Source organism: Manis javanica, chromosome 2 (assembly GCF_040802235.1).
Source record: "Manis javanica isolate MJ-LG chromosome 2, MJ_LKY, whole genome shotgun sequence".
NCBI classification, from domain to species: domain Eukaryota; kingdom Metazoa; phylum Chordata; class Mammalia; order Pholidota; family Manidae; genus Manis; species Manis javanica.
The window spans coordinates 209975753-209997720 of record NC_133157.1 but is presented as its reverse complement, the minus strand read 5'-3'; the positions used below and the strand labels follow the sequence as shown (position 1 = coordinate 209997720).

Genomic DNA, 21968 nt, shown 5'->3' with positions numbered 1-21968 from the left:
GGATACTTAGAGTTCCTGGATGATCCCAGCCTGCACGACTCATTCAGGTTACCTGATGTGGCCAGCACCGTGCGGAGCCAATTCTCACCAGTTCCCGAGTGACGTCTGTGTGCATCTCTTCCCGCCCTGCTTTGAGCAATGTCACCTTGGTAACTTGAAATTGGCTGTGGTGGGAGTATTGACACCACGCAAATGGGCAAATGCTGCAAACCAGGGCTCTCCCCTGAGAATGGGTTGTTAAACATATACCAGCACACCACTGCTGCAGCCATTGACACCTCACACTACCATCTGGCCCTTGCTTGGCTTTCTGTCCCCTAAATTTCTGGTATTCTGTGACACTCACCGAGTCAAGGTGGCTAAGGAGAATTGTCCTCAGTTCTGTGAGCTCTAGTCCACCCATCTTCCCTCCTCTGCTTTTTTCGCCTTACACCTGTTTGTTTCCCTGGAAGCTGAGCTCTTCTTCTTTCCCAGTTAATGAGCCTGGATCACACTTCAGGCTGGTTCAGGGTCTCCCTCTCTTTCTCTCGTCTAAGTTCCCAGCATGCCTCACGGCAGATATGATGCGCAGTGTGTAAGATCTGATTACAGGAATGGGTGAGTCGATGATGCTGGGGAAGTTCCACCACTTCGAGGATTGGGACTGCCATAAAGTCACAGTTTGGCTGCCAGCTAGGCTCTTGCTGAGGCCTCCGAGTCAGTGGCTCACTATTGCTGCACGTCAGCATCAGCTGAGGAGTTTAAACACTCCCAGTGCTCAGGTACGACCCAGCCAATTACATCAGATGGACCGGGTATCATCTTGCTTCCTAGTATCCAGGTAAGACGGACTTGAATTCCACTTCCGCAGTCTGTGGAGGGCCCAGGACCTTCCCTGTTACCATTCATCTTACGTCCTCATGGTCTCCTTCTTTCCGGAAGCCCTGCCTCTGCTGCGCTGGTTTGGTGGAGGAATCATCTATCGTCCACAGGTCCCAGTCTGTCTCATGTTCTTCCAAGTGGCGCTCCCTTAGGGAAGCCTTCCTGGATCTCCAGACAAGGTCAGGTCTTCCCGTTTTATATATATATATATATATATATATATATATATATATATTTTGATCACCCTGTACTTTTCTTTCATAGCAATTAAACCAGTATGTGATTACATATTTAGTTTGTACCATTTGATTAGTTAGACTGTATACTGTATGAGGGCAGAGAGTATGTCTGTTTTTTTCCCAGTACTTAGAACAAATGCTCAGAGCCTCATGCTTAGCACACAGTAGGTGCTCAATGGATAGTTGTTGAATGTTGAAGAGGTATCTATAGGACAGAATGGGCTGCAACCAGGAATGGAAACACCAATCTAGACATCTTAATCCAGTACCTCTGGTTCCTTTTTCTTTCTCTTCAGACCAGCCTTACGCTTGTTAAATTACTAAGCAGTTATGAGAAGGCCACCATACAGCTCCTCAGTTTACACCACCTCCATTTGAGAGACCAACTCAGACTGAGTTAGGCTGTCTTAGTCCCAATTCCTAGATGAGAGATCACACTCGGCTCCAGTGGGTTCAGGTGTTCAATCCTGGTCTGCCCAACACCAATGAGAGGGCCTAAGGAGTCATGTAAAACCAGGCATATACCTTAAAAGGTATTCACCATAGCTTCTACATAGAGTCACCATCAAAAATAAGAATTAGCCTCCAAATGGTGATAAAGAACAGGGAGAACAAGCAGGAAGAGACATGTGGCCCAGGTAGCTAAGTGAAGTCAAGGAATCCCCCCCAGTCAATAGGGGAATGGGTTATTAGCTTGATTCCTTGGGTCAGATTTTTAGACTTTAATCCCAAGGGCCTGGAAAGGCCAAACATTCCCAAGACTGGTTTTCTGGCTGCTTTTGGACCTCTCCTGCCAATGGAAGGGAGAAAGTCAGATGGACTGGTGCCCAGTCTGCAGAGAGGAGCTGGCTGGCTCTGGAATGGGTTGGCATTATCCAGATCTCATCTGACTAACATGGAGTTGTTGACAATAAGGAAAGATAGAAATTCCTAAACGAGAGAGGACGAGCCGTAAGAGGCCTGGAGCTCTCAGGGTGAGAGTCTGCTGTGGGTAAACACCCCAAGCAATGAGCTTTCCTACCACACTGTGATCTCTGAGAGGGTTTCATGATTCTGTACATGACGACTTACTGAGTACTTTATGAGGCCAGGTAAATGCAACAAAGCCTCTGCCATCATGAGACACAGTCTAATGGGGGACACAGAAACACAATCAAGTCATTATAGGACATTGGTGCCAAACCAGGGATGGGGCAACAACCCACGGGTGTCAGAGAAGGCTTCCTGGAGGAGGTGATACCTAAGCTGAAAATCTTAAGCAGACAAAATGAATAGCACTTATTCAGGTGAATGAGGGAGTGCAGAGAGGAGTGAGGAATAGGATTTTAGGCTGAGGAAATAGTATTTACAAAAGCCTGCAGGTGAAAAGAGCACAATACCATCCAGAAATTACAGGCTCTCCGAAAGCCTGCAGCACCCACCGGCAGGTCCTCGCGGGGCAGTGCTGAGCATATCGTGCTACTCCCTCATTGTTCATGGGCGAGAGCCTTGTGCTCCTCACAAATGGAAGGCATCTCAGATACCACAGGCTTTGACTTCTACAAGGGCAGAGTGCATGGGAGACACAGCATCTCAGCTAACCTTTTGGGGTGTGGTTTTCTCCTCTATAAACTGTCTGGGACAAGGATTGTGAAAGCAATTTTCAGTTAGAAGGGGACATCGTTACTGCTCTTGGCTTCCTCTGCGATTCTGTGTTTGGGGCTATACCATCAACACTCTTTGGAAGACTGCATTGTTTATTTGACCAGATCTGTTTTCTAGGACTGTGCTCTGACGTCTTGCCCTGCTCAATACCCCCGATGGTTATAATACCATGGCTACCGCTCCATCCCCACAACCTGCCAAAATATACTTCCAATGACTCTGAAAGCCTGTGGTTTCACTTCTCTAGGTATGGGGGATATTCCCACTCTGACATCAGTGATCCCATGGGTCACTGGGGTGGGTTGGCTGGGCAGGTGTCTCCTTTCCTCTTACTGTTCTGTGCACACCACATCTTGAGCGACACACAGATGTAGAGGGAGCCAAGGTGGAAGAAGGCAGCCTTTTTGGCCCGGGGAGGTGTGGTCTTCAGTTCACTTTCAGAGAATAGTTGTGTTTCCTGTCACGTCCCTGGGCCCCAGTTTCCCTATCTATAAAACAGCACGACTAGACAGATGTTCTTTGACTTGTTGGCCACCTCCTGCCAACTCTGGGAACGTTTCCAAGCCGTCAGGATCATAACTCCTGCCCGGGAGTCCAGGACAGGCTGGCAGAGGCAGCCCAGGCACAGAGAGGGAGGTCCACGGGCAGGTGAGCTGGGAGGAATGCTGTGTGTGGGCCCCGTCAGCAAACTCAAGCCCAGGGACCAGGGTGACCGTGGGAAGTAGAGTGCATCCCAGCTGCTCCTTCTAGACAGGACACGGGCTCTCCAGCTGCCCACAGTCTCCTTCATGGCCGCCCATGCTTCCTTCATCCCATCCAGCCTCCATGGCTGAGGTGATAGTCAACTCTTGGGCTTCAATTTCCTCCCCAATGTCCCGGACATTCCCTCTCCCAGCTTCCTAGTGACCGAACTCTAGGAACGTTTCCAAGCCGTCAGGATCATAACGGCTGCCTCCATTTGTTGTGGAGTCTGGTACCGCACTGAGGTTTTCCATACTTTATCTCACTGAGTCCTTATGAAACACCGTCTGTCATGGGTTCTGCCAGACACACTTTTCCTCATCTTCATGTGGCCGGTTGTTTCCATCATTCATATCAGTTCGGATTTTCACTACTCCCTTTCCCCACCATGTTGTTTTATTTTCTTTATAGCATTTGTTGTAGAAATTGTCTACACGTGTCTTTGGAGCTTGTCACTCCTCTCTAGGACGCAAACTGCCCAAGAGCGCTGACATGAGTTGTTGACTCCCTACTGCCCGCCCATGCCCTCAGCATCTAGAAGAATGTCTGCCATATTTCAGGCATTCATAAACATTTGTTGAAGAGACAATGCTATTACCGCCATTTCAAATAGGGAAAAATTGAAGGAAAGAGAGGCTAAGTAACTTGCAGTTAATGCAATGACAGAGCAGGGGCCAAACCCAAGTTGCCTGTCTCCAGAACAGCCACCCTTAACCCTGGTGCATTATTGGCCTCATGGTGGTGAGATCTTTTCCTGCCTGATTTCTCTCTCAGGGCTTAAGTGGCTTGGATTAGTTTTCTGTTCTGCGTGCCAACTAATTGGTGCTGGACCTTACTTTTCCTAGCCTGGAACACAGCCTCCCAGAACTGGACTTCCCATCTCTCACTGCCTCCTCTCTGCATAAACAGACCCCAGTGAGGCTGACTGTTTCTCCAGGCAGCTGCAGGAACCAACGGCACATTTTTCTCTCCACAAACCTAACTTTCAAAGGGGCTCTACGTTTGCCATCACTTTGGGTCTTTCCTCCTTAGACATTGTGGCCCTGAGGATGAGTAAGTAGATTGAGATTTGAGTCCTTGAAAAATGTTCTGGAGGGAAGAAAAGGTGAAAATCCAGAGCTCCTTTCTCTTGGTGGTTTTTAAAGGAAAATGTAAAAATAGAAAATCTTGTTCTACTCAAAAACCATTTAAGGACAAATGTGCAACAGAGTTACATATAGAATTGGGTAAGGAAGGCAATGGCAAAACATGAAATTCCATCCCAGTTTTGGGAAGAATCAGAGGAAAGGGATGTATCTAGCTCTGTCCTTTCTTAGATTTTATACTTATGAGATACCAGCAAAGAAGGGATTGGAAGAGGAGAGATGGGAACAAGAAAAGAATTTGGGTTTCCAGAAGATACTGAAATGAGATTTCTGAAATCCAGACTGCAACCTCAGAAGATTCTAGGCACACCCCAGCACTGCAGGGTCCAACACCGTATCCTCAGAACTAACAAAGGAGGTTCAGCATTTCTTGTGCACCTTGTCTACTATGTTTTTTCTTTCTCTTATATATTCCTATGTCCACTGTCCCCAGCAAAAGTCAGTCTTGATACATGCTTTAAATGAGCCATGATTGAAATATACTCCTTTATGTAATGCCCCGCCCCCAATTGAAACATGAAATCCCTTAAATAAGAGAAAATAAAATGCCAAGAAAGTCTGATTTAGAAATAGAGCCTCCCCCGCATTTCTTTCTCCCTTGATTTCTCTCTTGCTAAGAGAATTTCTGAAAGAAAAAAAAATCTCAAGAGGGTCTATTGCTTGAAACCAAAATAAGCCACTCAGATGTCCTAACTAGAATTCCACCAGAGACAGTCAAGGCTAGCATGTCACCCCCTTGTCGATGTTGTTGCTGGAGCTCAGCTGGGGCAGAGGCTGGGAGCTACTCAGTCCAGGCACCAGGAAAGATGGGAGTGTAAATAGTACACTTGAAGAGACCAGGTGGGTGCAGGAGGCACCCTAGAGAGAGATGGTTCCCCAAGTAACTTTGAACCTTTACCAAGCCCATGGAAATACTCTCCTCGGATAAGATGAAGGAAGAACTGGAAGTTGTGTGTCTTGGGATGGTCCTGGGAGTGCCAGAAGCCGGAGGATAAACTTGTGTACCTTCCCAAAGTTCCCTTCCCTATTCTTTAGGATTGGGGAAATTTATTTGTTTTTTGTTAAAATAAATATGTAAGTATGATATACAGCAGAAGTCAAAATCATGTGGGCTTTTAAGGTGAAACAGTGTCAAAGAAATGCTGTGCTCATGGTGGGACATTTGGAGCTCTGGCTGCCTCAGAGGCGGCCTGCTTCCATAGCTTTGCACTCCTCTCCCGTGTGTGGCCCTTGGCAGGTTTGAGAAGCATTAACACAACTGACAACATTGGTGTCTCTGGGAGAAAGTGTTGATCAGAAAGGGCACTGTTACTCAGGGTGGGCGGGAGGGGAGACAGCCCGCAGAGCCCACCCCAAACACTGCCCAGCGGCAGGGATTTTCCAGGAGTGAGGGAGGTGCCTCAGGCTATCCCAGCCCAAAGCCATCAAATATGTAAATCATATTTTTTTTAAAAACTGCCATTGTTCTAACTTCCAGATCTCCAAGTGCCCTCTGTTGTAGTTCGGTTGTGCATGTCTTCTTCCTGCAGAGACAGCGTCTGCCTTCCTCAGCAGTTGTATTTCTCTCTGTCAGTCAGCGGTTCTCGACTGGGAACAATTCTGGCAACACCCTCACAGGGGTCATTTGGCAGTACTTATGTTTTTGGTTAGGAGAGCATTGGTGGGGGGGAGTGGTGTGATACTAGCAGCTAGAGAGTAGAGGCCGGGGGTGCTGCTCACCATGTCACAATGTCCCCATCATAGGCAACAGTGATGATCCTGCCAATGCCAATAGTGCTGAGGTTGAAAAATTGATATTTCTCCCTCAATCTCTTGCAAGCTCAGTTAGTTTGATTTTGCTGCTGAGAGACTAAACCGCTCTGAGGTATGATATAATCAAGTCTCAGCCTGTCAGGCTGAAGACCAGCACCTGGACTGAGCTGAATTCACCAATAAGAGCTCCTGGCAGCCAGCTTGTCTACCCTTGACTTAAAAATTCTTGCAACTTTCTATTTTCATATTTTATTTTTCTTTCACTTAAAAAAATTAAAGATGTAAAATATGAATACATGTAAAATTTTATGCAACAAAAACAGGCAACCACTCTCTTATCCATTTTCAGTCACACAACACATAGCTTTAAAAAAATGTAATATCACACTCCACTATTATGATACTTGCACTCTTTATTTATCATTATATCCATGAGAAGGCAAAGAGGTATGCTTATTCTTTTTAACTGCTATTCCCAGGTATGGATATGTTGCAGTTGATTTTTCCATTTCTTTATCCATGGGCATTTAGGTTGTTTGTATTTTCTGTGCTTGTCAACATCTGTGTGAGCATTTTGCCCCTATACTCTCATGCAGTTGTAGGTTGAAGAATTTGTACTTGAATTCTTTTCAATTGCTCTACTAAAAGGCTAAGCCAGTTTGTAAGCCAACCAGTGGTGAATGAGTGTGCATTTTTTCCTCATATCCTCAACAACACCCTGGATTTGCTCAGTCTTTAGAAATGTTACCAATCTGATGAGTGAAAAATGCACCATATTGCTGTTTTGCTGATCAACAGGGAGGTTTCCACACTTTTTATACTCACAGGCCCATTTTTATGCCTCTTGTTTCAGAAGCCCTCTGTTCATGAGGAAGAATAAGACTCATTTGTGAGCCTAGACTTTCAGGGGTCTAGGCTCTAGGAAGACTAAAAATGTCCTTGGGCTCCTAAAAAACCTATTGGTCATGAAGCAGAGACAGGGAAAGCTTTTATCTTTGCATCTGGACCCCTGGGCTCTGCTTTGACCTTGAACTGGCTGGAGCCAGATGACAGGGAGGAAGAACTGAGGGGGATCTCTAGGGTCCCAAACCTCTGGACAAATGGAAGTGCCTTCAGGTTCTCTGCTTTCCAGAACACCTCTTCACAAGGCAGAACTCATACCTGGATTTGGAGGCTTTTTTTTGCAGAGTCTTGAGTAATTGTTCTTTAGTTTTGCCACTTGCTGCCTTTGTGTTGTATGTAGTTAGCCAGTTACATTTTTGTCCCTCACCTTAATTAGAAGCTGCTAGAGTTATTCATCCCTGTGTCTCAAGGCCTAGCACCGTGTCTTCTGGTACTTTTAGCTACTCTATAAATGTTACTGGCAGGGGGTGTTTTCTACCTGCAATAAAAGGATCTTTGACTAGAAGTTCTCAGAGTGACTTTTTTTTCTTTTTGAAAGCATACAGATCTTGATTAAAAGGCAGCAGTAGTTTAATAGTGTATGTGATTTTCAAATCACTATGTTGTATATATATATATATATATAACCAATATAATATTGTACTATCAACTATATTCCAATTAAAAAAAAGATAAAAGGTGTCATTAGCTGTCTGAAAATAGGTACCTATGTGAGTTTTATGAACACCCTCAAAGGAAAAAAATATCCAAAAGGATGGATGTGTATATATGTATGTGCATATAGTCATATATATTCATGTTTCCATATGTACATGTGTATGGACATGTATACACATAGATGGACAGGTGGACACATATATATGTATATATACATTTTTATAATTTTGGCCCTTTTATTTTTCTATTATAGTAATAATACATGTTTCTGATTTAAGATTTCAAATAGCAAAGAAGGGTATATATAAAATTAAATAGATTTCCTCTCTCCCCAGCCCCACCTCCCCACTTCCTAGAGGGACACACTACCCCACCTTCTGACATTAATTTTTACAAATTGATGTCATGGTTGCAAACATAAACCTAAATGTTATTACACCTTTATCTCTTGGTCTGTCAATAACATCTTATCAATTGGACAATATCTCTCTGCATCTTATCGTCGGAGCTGGAATTTAGCTCCATTATACTAGATGCTACCTCCATTTTCCTCTCGTTTCCTTACCTCAGTTTTGTCATTTTGGAGTTACTCCTTGGGAGTCACCACTTTCTCCACAACGAGACTCAGGAAGACAACCCTTTGAAAGTAGACCAGGCAAATTCCCGGCAGACTAAGTCATTAGGTAGAAATTGCAGTGGGTTCCCACTTCCCAACCCTGGAAAAGTGATGAGGACTAGTTTTTATTTGATTTCTTTTACTTCCCATGGAAGACAATCTAACCCCAAGCGTCTTCTTCATCAGACTGTTGCCAACAAATTCCACCATTAGGCACACATGCTCTTAGCTCATTAAAATAATTTCCTTTTATTAGAATAATATTATGTACTTGACCATGTAATAAGCAGTTAGTAATGATTTCACTCTGCTTCCTCTAGGTAGGCTTTTAAAAATCTGGAAACATTTTAAAAGGGGGGGGATTTGGTACTTTCAAACATTTCTAAGAAAGCTAAAAATAGTGATCAAGGATCACATTAGAAAATGGTACAGATTCTTAATTTGAAAAAATCAAAGCACTATGCTTAGAGAAATGAAGGTAGAGATTTTAAAACAATAGTTTTGAGGCACAAAACAATCTCAGGATGCTGAGAGCAGATGTTCAAGAGTGGTATTTGCTGAGGGATGTGAAGCACAATCTCATCCTTGGAGACATAGCTGGAGCTGAGATAGAAACGTATGCATGGTGAAGGGAGTCTGTAGGGCTCTCTGAGAAAGACTGCCTGGATTGGAGCCCAGCTCTACCATTATTAGTTGTGTGATTAGGTGCAGGCTATTCAGCCTCTTTGTGCTTCAGTTCCTATGTGAATTCTTGTGAATGTTAAAAGAAATAATGAGTTTGATGCTTGTCACAAAGTGAGCTATTATTTATTTATTTATTTTTAAGGTACCGTTGATATACAATCTTATGAAGGTTCCACAAGAAAAACAATGTGGCTATTACATTCACCCTTATTATCGACTCCCCCCCATACCCCATTGCAGTTACTGTCCATCAGTGTAGTAAGATACCACAAAATCCCTATTTGCCTTCTCTGAGCTACACTGTCTTCCCCATGAACCCCCATACACCATGGGCACCAATCATGATACCCACAATCCCCTTCTCCCTCCCTCCCCATCCACCCTCCCCCACCCATCCCCTTTGGTAACCACTAGTCCCTTCTTGGAGTCTGTGGGTCTGTTGCTATTTTGTTCCTTCAGTTTAGCTTCGTTGTTATACTCCACAAATGAGGGAAATCATTTGGCATTTGTCTTCTCCTCCTGACTTATTTCACTGAGCATAAAGTCCTCCAGCTCCATCATGTTGTTGCAAATGGTAGGATTTGTTTCTTTCTTATGGATGAATAGTATTCCATTGTGTATATGTACCACATCTTCTTTATCCATTCATCTACTGATGGACACTTAGGTTGCTTCCATATCTTGGCTATTGTAAATAATGCTGTGATAAACATAGCGGTGCATATGTCTTTTTGAATGTGAGAAGTTATTTTCTTTGGGTAAATTCCTAGGAGTGGGATTCCTGGGTCAAATGATATTTCTATTTTTGGTTTTTTTGAGGAACTTCCATATTGTTTCCCAAACTAGTTTACATTCCCACCAGCAGTGTAGGAGGGTTCCCCTTTCTCCACATCCTCGCCAGCATTTGTTGTTCTTAGTCTTTTCCATGCTGGCCATCCTAACTAGTGTGAGGTGGTATTTCATATCTCATTGTAGTTTTAATTTGCATTTCCCTGATGATTAGTGATGTGGAGCATCTTTTCATGTGCCTATTGGCCATCTGAATTTCTTCTTTGGAGAAGTATCTGTTCATATCCTCTGCCCATTTTTTAATAGGGTTATTTGCTTTTTGGCTGTTGAGGTGTGTGAGTTCTTTATATATTTTGGATGTTAACCCCTGGTTGGATATGTCATTTACAAATATATTCTCCCATACTGTAGGATGCCTTTTTGTTCTGCTGATGGTGTCCTTTGCTGTACAGAAGCTTTTTAGCATGATGTAGTCCCATTTGTTCATTTTTTATTTTGTTTCTCTTGCCTGAGGAGATGCATTCAGGAAAAAGTTGTCCATTTCTATATTCAAGAGATTTTTGCCTATGTTGTTTTCTAATAGTTTTATGGTTTCATGACTTACATTCAGGTTTTTGATCCATTTTGAGCTTACTTTTGTGTATGGGGTTAGACAATAATCCAGTTTCATTCTCTTGCATGTAGTTGTCCAGTTTTGCCAACACCAGTTGTTGAAGAGGCTGTCATGTCCCCATTGTATATCCACGGCTCCTTTATCATTTATTAATTGACCATATATGCTTGGGTTTATATCTGGGCTCTCTAGTCTGTTCCATTGGTCTATGGGTCTGTTCTTGTGCCCAAACCAATTGTTTTGATTACTATGGCTTTGTAGGAGTCCTTGAAGTTGGGGAGCATAATCCCCCCAACTTTATTCTTCCTTCTCAGGATTAATTTGGGTATTCGGGGTCTTTTGTGGTTCCATATGAATTTTAGAATGATTTGCTCTAGTTCCTTGAAGAATGCTGTTGGTATTTTGATAGGGATTGCATTGAATCTGTAGATTGCTTTAGGCAGAATGGCCATTTTGACAATATTAATTCTACCTATCCATGAGCACAGGATGTGTTTCCATTTATTGGTATCTTCTTTAATTTCTCTCATGAGTGTCTTGTAGTTTTCAGGGTATAGGTCTTTCACTTCCTTGGTTAGGTTTATTCCTAGGTATTTTATTCTTTCTGATGCAATTGTGAATGGAATTGTTTTCCTGATTTCTCTTTCTGCTAGTTCTTCGTTAGTGTATAGGAATGCAACAGATTTCTGTGTATTAATTTTCTATCCTGCAACTTTGCTGAATTCAGATATTAGATCTAGTTGTTTTGCAGTGGATTCTTTAGGGTTTTTTATGTACAATGTCATGTCATCTGCAAACAGTGACAATTTAACTTCTTCCTTGCCAATCTGGATGCCTGAGCTATTATTATTTTCACAAATGTTATTGTTCTTATTGCTATTGAGGCAATTAATACCAACAGTCTATTTTATGTGCAATGCAGAACAAGCTGGAGCAGACCCGGAGATTTGTTGAACTTGGCTGTGTAATAGTTTGGTGACAAGGGTATTTAAATTACTTACATGAGCTTTTTTCTAATATTTGTTATGTTGTTGCAAGGAGAAACCAAGATTAATAAAAAGGTTGTACTGTTTACTGAGTGAAGAGAAGCTTCTATATTTCTGTATTTGGTTAGAAATGTATTAATTTAGTGATACACATACCTGTTTCTCTGTGTTGGATGTGCTAAGATGCTGGACCTATTAACAAATACACCTATAGGAACTACTCAGAGCTCAGAGAGAGAGTCCCAATGGAATTAGTGAGTCTTGGTAAGTCATGGGTTGTCATCCCAAACTTTGAAGGGGTTGATGATCCAAATACATCCTACCATGTAGAGACAACCCTGGACAACACTTGAATAGTTTCTTTCCATCCTTTGTTCTAATATAGAACACTTTTCTTGGTGATCAAGTTCTATATGTGTGATTTTGCATGTATCTTGTGTTGTCTTGTGGTTTTGCATGAATAACGTTATGCCACATTTTCCCATTGCTTTAAGACCTCTTTGTCAACATTATTTTTAATGGCTGCCTGATATTCCATTATAGCAATGAGATGTTTTACTCAGTTCTTACTATTAAACACAAAATTGCCCCCAGTTTTTTTTTCTGGTTATAAATAATGTTAGCGTGACTATTTTTATACATAAATCATCCATATTTCTAATTGCTTCCTTAAGATAGATGCTTAGAAGTGGAATTTCTAGGTCAAATGGAATGCCAGTATGATTTTTGGAAAACTTATGCCAATTTATACCGTCTGCTGGTTTTTATAAAGCATGGGAATTTTACAGGCTCTATTTATGTGCTTTCTCAGATTCTCAGCTCCCAATTGCATCTCTCCACAATCACTCAGACCCTATTCTTCTCTGCCCTTGGGCTTTCCCTACTGTGACTGGGAGTCATGTTATAGTCACTGTCATCCTAGTATTTGGAACTTGGCTATAAACTTACTGTCTGGAGCATGTTGAATACTAGTGATTTCTCAAGGTTTGGGATGTTATGTTTTCTCACATTCCTCAAGGACTCCCAGAGGCAGCCAGTAAAGAAGGAGTATTCTACTGCCAAACAAAATGAAATAAACCCTGAGGCTCATATACATATAGTGGTCCATAATTTCCCTACCTTTCTCTCTATTTCCAAGTCCACCTGAGAAGGGGTCAAAGGCCAAAAAAGAATGAGAGTGGCTGTCTTTCTTCCCTTCCTTTCTTCCTTCTTTCATTTATTTGCTCACACACTGATTACCTGTTAGATACCAGGCACTCTTGTAGATGCCGGGGTTAGTCAGCTAAGACCGGGTATTTCAGTCAGAGATATAGTTACAGACTAGAAGCCACCTCTGACTAAACTTGTTTATAAAAGGGATGTGTCAGAGGATACTGGTCACCTCTCAGAATTGATGGGAAGCTGGAGAGCAGGGCTTGTTCAACAGGCAGGGACCAAGGGAGCCAGACTACAGAGAACACAGCCAAGGGGCCACCCTAGGGCAGTCTGCGGGTGCCACTCTGCTGGGACAGCATTGCCAGCAGCTAGAGCATGAATATGCTCTGAATGAAACTGCCTCTGTCCTCCCTCCAGCTTTGAGCTCCTGGGTGGAGGCCTCCAAGTGGGTGAGGTTGCATCACGTGGTTATGATTGCAGGAGACGGTGTGTCCGGCCCCATTGGCTTCTGCAGGGGGAGTCGAGGCCCTACCTCCCACCAACTCTCACTCAATGCAGGATTTTCCCAAAATAAGAAGAGGGCACTCAGATTCTGGGAATTACCTCCCTCTTCTCCTCCCTCACATCCACCACACACCCAGATAAATTTCAGCACCTCGGGTTTTTCCATCACGTGACCTGCTGTTTAGTTTGAAAAGAAGAAAAGTAAACAGGTGACTGTAATACAACAGGAATGATGGGTGCCATGTCCTTTCTCCAGGTGGGGAGAGAGAACTCTGAAAAGCTAAGAGATCCTGGGAAGATAGACCGTGGAGAACCCCTGAAAGTGGGGGGCAATGCAGAACAAAGGAAGTAAGAGATGATTTGGGGACTAAGCCAGAAACTGGACTTTTGAACAGATCAACCAAATGGAGAACACAGGTTTCGGGGTAAAGACTGTTTGGCTTCATACTTGCTGAGTCCCAGAGGTCAAGTAGAGATATCTAAAAGCTACTGGATGAAGGTTCATTCATTGATTCAATGGATATCCATTAATGACCAGTTATGTTCCAGGAACTGATGCAGGTGCGAGGTGCAGCCGAGAACAAGAGGAGGCACGCCTGCTGTCGTGGAGCTCACATCCCCGAGGAGCTCTGGTCAGGAGCACAGGAGAGCAGACAGGCTGGGTGTCTAGGTGTGGGGCTTACCACGTGGGGTTGGTGATTGAAGCCTTGGGTGTGGATGGGACACCCTGGAAGGGTCTACGAAAGAGAAGAGGGCCTTGGACAGAACAGGGCACATCCAAGGCCTGTGCGTGAAGCAGAGGTGCCAGAGGGGCCTGAGAACGAGCTGCTGCCTGCCAGCTGTGGCCTCTCTGGCTCTGAAGGCTGCTGCTGAGACCTGCTCAGAGTGTGTAAAAGCAGAGGCCTGCAAGTGTCCAGGGGCTTCCAGACAACAACTGGGGTGGGCAGGCTCTTTTGAGTTGCTGTGGTCCTCAGGTGGATTCCACTGCAGCCTGCTCCTGCTCTCACTCCTTCCTTCTTTTCCCCAAATGATGTCTTACAGAGACAGCCTCCTGTCTCCTTGGCAGCAAGGTGCTCCACTCTGTCATGACCCCTCATCAGTCACCAGTAAGAACCCAGCTCCTGCCTCTGGGGCATCACACTCATCACTCTGGGGAAGGCAGCTGGGATGATCCCAACAGAAGATGCAAAACTGGTGGAATGTGAAGCTGTCTTCATAACCTCCCTTTCTGGGTTTCCTCTTGGCTGTGTTTGTATGGATTTCCCTCTCTCCATAACCCCACAGTACTTGGTGTACCAGTTCTGGAACTACTTGTACTTGTTGCTATGCAGAGGAGACCCATTGCACAAGTCCTCCTGAAAGAGGACATTGTCCTGATCACGTTGACATCCTTGCCCTGGGGAGCTGGATGAGAAATGGGCCTAACCTCCCCCTGCTACCATACAGACTTCTGGAATCTTAGAATGGGAAAGGAGTATATGGGGGATGTATTAGTCAGTGTTCTCTAGAGTCACAGAACCAACAGGGTGTAGACACACACAACACACAATGTGGTTTTTTTTTTTGAAGGAATGCACTCCAGTAACAGTGGATGCTTGGTGAATCTAAACTAAATCTGCAGGCTAGGCTGGCAGGCTGGAGAGCCAGGGAAGAGATGCAGTGCAAGTGCAAAGGCCACCTGCTGCATAATTCCCTCTTCTCTGGGGAGGTCAGTTTTTGTTTTATTCAGGCTATAGCTAATTGCGTGGTGTTCATCTACATGATGGAAGGCAATCTACTTGACTCAAAGTTCACAGATTAAATGTTAACCTCATCCAAAAATGCCCTCACAGAAACATCCAGAATAATGTTTGACCATATACCCTTTACTGTGGCTAGCCACAGTGACACATAAAGTAAACTGTCTCTGGAGAGTCAAGCGTATAAACCGGCCTGAGTGGCGGCGGGTGGCAGCTGCAGGACCTCGTGGTGCTGGGAGCAGCGACCTAGAGGGAGTGCTAGGTGCTGGGTGACACTGGCTGCAGTCACCTGGTGACAGCGAGAGAGGTAGTAGTTTTTGACAAGTTTGCACCATGTGTGAGTATAAGCTAGTCGTTCTTGGCTCAGGAAGAGTTGGAAAATCTGCTTTGACTGTCCAGTTTGTTTAAGGAATTTTTGTGAAAAATATGGCCCTACAATACAGGGTTCTTATAGGAAGCAAGTTGAATAGATGCTTAACAGGGTATGCTTGAAATCTTGGATACTGCAGAAACAGAACAATTTACAGCAATGAGGCATTTGTACATGAAAAATGGACAAGGCTTTGCATTAGTTCATTCCATCACAGCATGGTCCACATTTAATGACTTACAAGAGCTGGAAGATACTGATGATGTGCCAATGATTCTGGTTGGTAAAAGTGGGACTTGGAAGATGAAAGAGTTGTAGGAAAGGCACAAGGTCAAAATCTAGCAAGACAATGAAACACCTGTGCATTCTTAGAATCCTCTGCAAAATCAAAAATAAATGTTAATGAGGTCTTTGATGACCCAGAGCAGAAAATTAACAGAAAAATTCCACTGCCTGAGAAGGCCCACAAAATGTCATCGTGTCACATGCTTTATAATATACTAAATGCATTGTTGCTCTGAGCCAGGTCTGAAGAACTGTTGCCCAATTCAACAGGGCCAGCATTCCAGCTTTATTAAACCTACCAACATCTTAAATGGACTTCTGTGGTGGTACCCTTTATGAGGCAGTTGAAAGCTACTACCTCAGTTTGTACATTCTAATCACTTTCCAGTTTCACGAGAGGTTTTTGCTTTTATAATAGTCCTAGAGCATGCAGCTGGTAAAACCAGAGGCTGCAATCCAGTGTTACTAAGAGACATTGTTTACCCAGCAATGTTGTACATGTATGAAAATGGTGTACTGTATACTTTAACACACCCCATACTTTGTATTGGAGAGGACAATAATGTGAATCCTAAAAGCACCATTATTTTAGTAAAATAAAATAAAGTCCAGAGCTCCTATATAGACTACTCCAGACAACTTTGCTTCTTTGATACTTGTAGCTAATTGTAATCTTTTTAAAAGAAATTCAAGGTCATTATCCTTGTATTGTACAAATGAACACTTTGATTAGCACAGCTATATAGTATTTTAGTGAAAAAAAAATCTGTGGAGATAATAATCTTGTCTTTAAAATATTATAGTCCTTTTCAGTGTAATGACTTAACTTCTAAGATGTTGCCTTTAATATCTGTTGGGAAGGAAATGTCCAGACTTTTCAAATCTCTTAGTATATGTTCCCTTTTTTGTTTACATAGGGAACAATTTTATAGTTGTGTGCACAGTGGGGGTCTTCAACAAGAAGTGTGTTTTCAAATAATGCTTTAAATGATTGAACAATTTTTGTAAATCATTTTCAGGCTTCTGCAGCTGGGGATTCTCACTGTGAATCCCTTGCTTGCTCATGCATAAGTGTATTTGCAATATCAGATACAGAGGTTTGGTATTTTTGTATGTTAGTGATTGTTTTACACATGTAACGTTTTGGTTGAGATGTTAAATGGTGGACAAGTACCGTGGATGTGGATGTGGGAAGTCATTTTAATCATGCGTAATTAGCCACAAGGCCTAAGTTGCAGGAACTATTGTTTTATTTAACAATGCCTTGTTGCTTTGTATGCATTAACGTTTGGGTGTAAAGATTATGTGTCCGTCCAACAGGGAGTCACGATATTTAAATTGACCAACCTAATGTTACAACTCCTTTGAGGTGGACAAATGTAAACTAAAAGCCTTGACTAAAGTGGTGCAGTTTCGTATAACTTAGCATCAGTAGTTCAGTAAATTTGGATTGCCATGCAAGGGCTTGCATTAATAAAAATAAAAATAAACTAGCTATCAGTGGAGTCATTGAATCCAACCCTCTCACTTGACAGATGGGCCATCAGCAATCCAGGGAGTTGCACTGGTCTACCTGGAGTTGTGCAGTGACTCAAGCGGAGGGGGGCAGATGGACATGCAAATCTCCTGGCTGCTGTCCTGCGCTCTTTGCATAGCACTACTCACCAGGTATCTCCCCACTGGGGCTGGGTGGATACCCAGTACACGAGGAGATCGCTCATTGCTTTGACACCAGCATCATTCAGATGTGTTGCGTGGCTAGTTTATAGAGCTGCAGTGTACGTGTTAGAGGAGAGCTCTTTGGGAAGCTTGGTGTGCGTCCTTCAGGATCCTCCGCTTGGTGCCATAGTCAGAATTCCAGCAAAGTGAGCAACTGAAACCTGAGGGTGTTTTCCTGGAATGAATGCCTTTAGTCAAGCCATAAATCCCCTCTGCAGTATATATGCCATGGGCTCCCTTGGTTTCAAGGGGAATTTTGCAGTACAGTTTTGAGCACCTGCCATGTACCTCAATAAATACCTGTCGGGTGATGAATAATATAAAATTTGTCTTGACTTTTTGCCCAGGTTGGAAAGATACAGTGTGATTCTTTACCATGGCCCAGACTCATCTTATGACTGGTCACTCTAAGTCCTGCCTCTTTTTCCATGTTACCCATCAGGCACCTGTTTACCTCCCAGAACCTGCTGTTCTCTCCCTGCACTGGGACCAAACCAACTCAGGAAGAGTCCTTACCTTGAAGTCATAAAGGGTGGGTAGACTCAGAAGTACAGGGCATGTTTATCCATTTGTGGAAGAGCTGCATTTAGAAGCGACAGCAACTGTGTTACATAATGATAATGGTCATGATCATGATAATAATAGCTGCCTTTTGTTGAGAAATCACTAGGTACCAGCCACTTTGCTAAGCATTTTCTGTGCATTTGCTCACATGTTCAGATCTCCCCCTCTGCCTTTATGGACAATTGTGAAACCTAGTTCTCAGAGTCAGGAGAAGTTTTTCCATTGGAGCAGAGCAGAATGCCCAGGACACAATCCCCAAATGGTGTTACTATGACATTTGAGGCATATGAGGTGTAGGACTGGCCAAGGGGGCTGCACATATGGTGTTGTACTGGCAGAGCCTCTGAGAAGCGTTTTGTGAACCATGTGGGATGAAAGGCCCTTCATTGGCTGATTGTGCTGGACTCTTCTGTAGAGGAGGTCTTTATAGAAAATAAAAGAGGGACCCAACTACATTGTGTATGGCCTGGTCCAAAGAACTGCCCCTCATAAAGAGCCTTTTGTACTTAGAGATGTGGCTTCCTGGTCCAAGTCATGTTAGGAACTATGATGGGAGCTTGGAGTACCTATTATAACAATAGATAATATAATTGGATCGATTAGGGATGCTCTGGGTTGTGAATGACACTTGATTAACAGTAGCTTAAATACTAAAGCATTTATTATTTCAAGAACTCAGGAGGAAGGCATTCTGAGGTTGGCACATCAGCTCTAGGGTCTCTTCAAGGGTCTAAGGTAATTAATTCTTCATTTCCACTTTTTTATCCTTACCTTTTGACTGTTACTTTCCTGCTTGTCACTTCATGGTCACAAGATGGCTACTACAGTTCCAGGCATTGCATCTGAATTCAAGGAAGAATGTGTGTGTGTGTTCATATGCACACATGTGGGGTGGGGCACTTTGTGTATTATCTCATGCCTGTCCCTATAGAAAAGCAAGAAGTTTTCCAGAAGCCTCCCAGATGACTTCCCTTAATTCTCATTGGCCAGAACAAGGTCAGATGGACATTCCCAGGCACAAGGGAGGCTGGAAAAGTGGGTAACTGGCAGAGAAGAATAGGATTGTCATGACCATATCAGATTAATTTAATTCATAGTCTGGGGGCATGTGCAGTATTTTTTTGAACAAAACTGGGGTTATGCTAATAAGGAAGGAGGGTGTCTGTGTGGGGGTATCTTCTGTAATAACAGTCAGCATCTTATTAAATCCTCAATAACCCTTGCACTGGGAATTATCACCATCCCTGTTTCACAGAGAGGAAGCTGAAGGTGAGAATGGCAAAATGATTTGTCTGAGGGCACATAGGCTACTGGGGTGTCCTTATGGGGTCTTTGTGTCCATAAGGGTTGGACCTCACACTTCCTTTACACTCCTCTTCGTGCCGAGGTAGCTTGGCAAGCACTCACTGCCAGCTTGTTGGGAATGATGGGAAGATGGCACATCAGTTAGGACAGAGGATTGTGTGTATCAGGAATATGGGATCAGCAGACTTGTTTCACTGGATGGAGAGGTTGCTTGAGGAAGATTCCCAGGACTTGCTGGAAATAACGAGATACAAGACCTCCCTTGGGAAGGGGTTTTCAGCAGTAAGCAGAGGCTCTGAGGGGCTCTGTGGATCCTGAGGCCATTCTGCCCTTGCTGCTGACTTCCCCAAGGCTCCAACAGCGAGGGGACAGCCTCAGTGTGACTGACAGCTCTGCAGTTTGCTGCTCAAGATGAAGGGGACTGTTGTGGAGGGGAGGAGGTGACTTCCTCTGGGTCCTTCCTGAGAGAGTTGGAACAAGTCAGAATTAGAACAAACCTATTGGGAAGAAGAGGGTTGTATTGGGTGAAAAGTATAGATTTTGGCAGCAGAAAGATTTGGTTTTGAGTGCTGTTGTGAAGATTAAATGAAAAAATACATGTATAGTGCTTATAACAATGCTGAGAACTGTCTTGAATCAAGGCTATCCAGCTATCGAATAGAATGCCAGTGAGACTGAAATCTCCTTATCACTCAAGTATTCAAGCATTTAGCTAATTATTTGGGGATAACTCAGCACCAGCTCCACCACCAACAACCAAAAAGAGCCAACATTTATTGTGTACTTACTCTAAATGACTATACTTATCTTTTATGAATGTTTATTAGGTGCCAGGCACCTTGCTATTATGAATTTTATATGAATTTTCAAACTTAATCTTTACAGCAATGTCAGGATGTAAATACTGTTGTTTTCCCTATTATATGGATGAGAAGACTGAGGTTAAAAGAATTTAAGAACCCTGGGCGGAGTCAGCTGGTGATAGAGATGCGGTGAGAGGCCAGATCTATCTCTTGCCAGAGCCTGCGTTGTTATTCAGGAGAGCACAAAGGTTCCTCTGAAACAGACCCTTACACGGGCAAGGATTGCATGAGGTAGTAGTTCCCAGTCTTTCCTGTTTCATCAGACACGCTGTCAAAAACCAGTAGCACATCATGACAGGTTCAAAAAGCCCCAATGACCTTCATATCTTTCTAGACATTAAAAATAAGTTGAAAAAAAAAAGTAAATACAATATTATGTCTAGTTGGAGAAAACTCTATTGCTATAGCTTTAAAACACAAGCGGAAGTAATAGTTGCACTGGCAGTTGAAGATGGTGGTAATAGTGAACGTGAAGCCTGCTACTGCCGCACGTCCCGCCTTGCCTGCTTAGAACCCGCGGTCTGCTGTGTCAACCACCACCTTGTATGTTCATCCTCTGTTATATTCAAGCTGACAAAGCTTCAACAACCTTCTTATTTTTTACCTGTACCAAGTAGCTGAACAAGGCTGGAGAAAAGCACTCAATGATGTCGACCAACCTCACTTTAAATTGGGGACCATAGTTTTTAAGAGGGTCCTCAGTCATACAGAGCCGACGGCATTTCTCTGATCAGTTTCCACCCCATTCTCCCAGAGGGCTATTTCTCCACTTCTCTCCTTCAACCTTGAACGTCCCCTCCCTCATCTCACTCTGAGTGAGAAAAAAGAAACAATTAGAAGAGAACTTCCTCTTCCTTCCCTGCCAAATCTATGAACCTCCCAGCAATTGTCCCCATATGCTCTTGCCTCTGTGATCCTTGCTTCTTGCGTTCCTGCTCTGAGCCCAGCTCCCCCCACCTTCTCCAACATGTAGCCATTTCCATTATTCTCTCATTCTTCTGTGTCATCCTGTCTCTCCTTCCTTCTGGGCGATTCCCTTCATCATATAGATATATTGTAACATATATCATCTGAAGAAAAAAGAAAAAAACGATCCCCCTTGATTCCTTATCTGTCTAATGCTACATTTCTAGTTTCCCCTGAACAGAAATCATGGGAACAGTCATTTATTTTCACTGCTTCTACTTGCTCAGTTCCCAGGCTACTTTTTCCTCCATGGGGAAGATAGGCTGTTACCAAATAAAATGGGAAGGCTCATGATGCTTTCATGTGGTGAGAAGTGCTGAAGAAATAAAACTGGGAAAGTTGGGCTAGTTTAGTCTAAGTGGTCCCAGAGGCCTCACAAGGAAGTGACTTCTTAAAGTGGCCCATCCAGCGATGGCATAGGATGTATCCAATCTGAATCATGCTTAAGAAAAGTTTTTGCTTAATAGCTCTTTCTCAGTTTTTTTGTAAATGGTAAGATAAAGCACACATGACACCTTAAACCATACATATATACTGAAATAATAATTATAAGGCAAACCTTCATGTAACCAAAGTCCAGGTCAAGAAATGAAACATTGCCAGTGTCCTGGAGAGACCCCATACATTCATAATGCATGCCTTCCCTTCTAGAGCTGACTGCTAGCTGGGTATTTTGGCTAATAACTTCCATGCTTTTAAGCAATATTGTTTAGTTTTTCCTATTATTTAAATTTATATGAGTTGAACAATAGTGTATACATTCTTTTGTGCTTTGTATCTTTTCAAAGCTCAGCATTATGTTTGCATTATTTTTCCATGTTGTTGTCTCTGACCCTTTATTCATTTTCATTGCTGTGTATCATTCCAT

At 43.2% G+C, this 21968-nt stretch overlaps 1 long non-coding RNA gene and 1 pseudogene across 2 annotated transcripts in view; both read left to right on the top strand.

Moving 5' to 3' along the window:
* The window catches only part of LOC108409632 (uncharacterized), a 192278-nt gene that overhangs the window by 117192 nt on the left and 53118 nt on the right, over positions 1 to 21968 (top strand). The gene's annotated exons all lie outside the window — the stretch shown is intronic.
* On the top strand, positions 10309 to 17178 carry LOC118969376 (ras-related protein Rap-1b pseudogene; annotated as a pseudogene).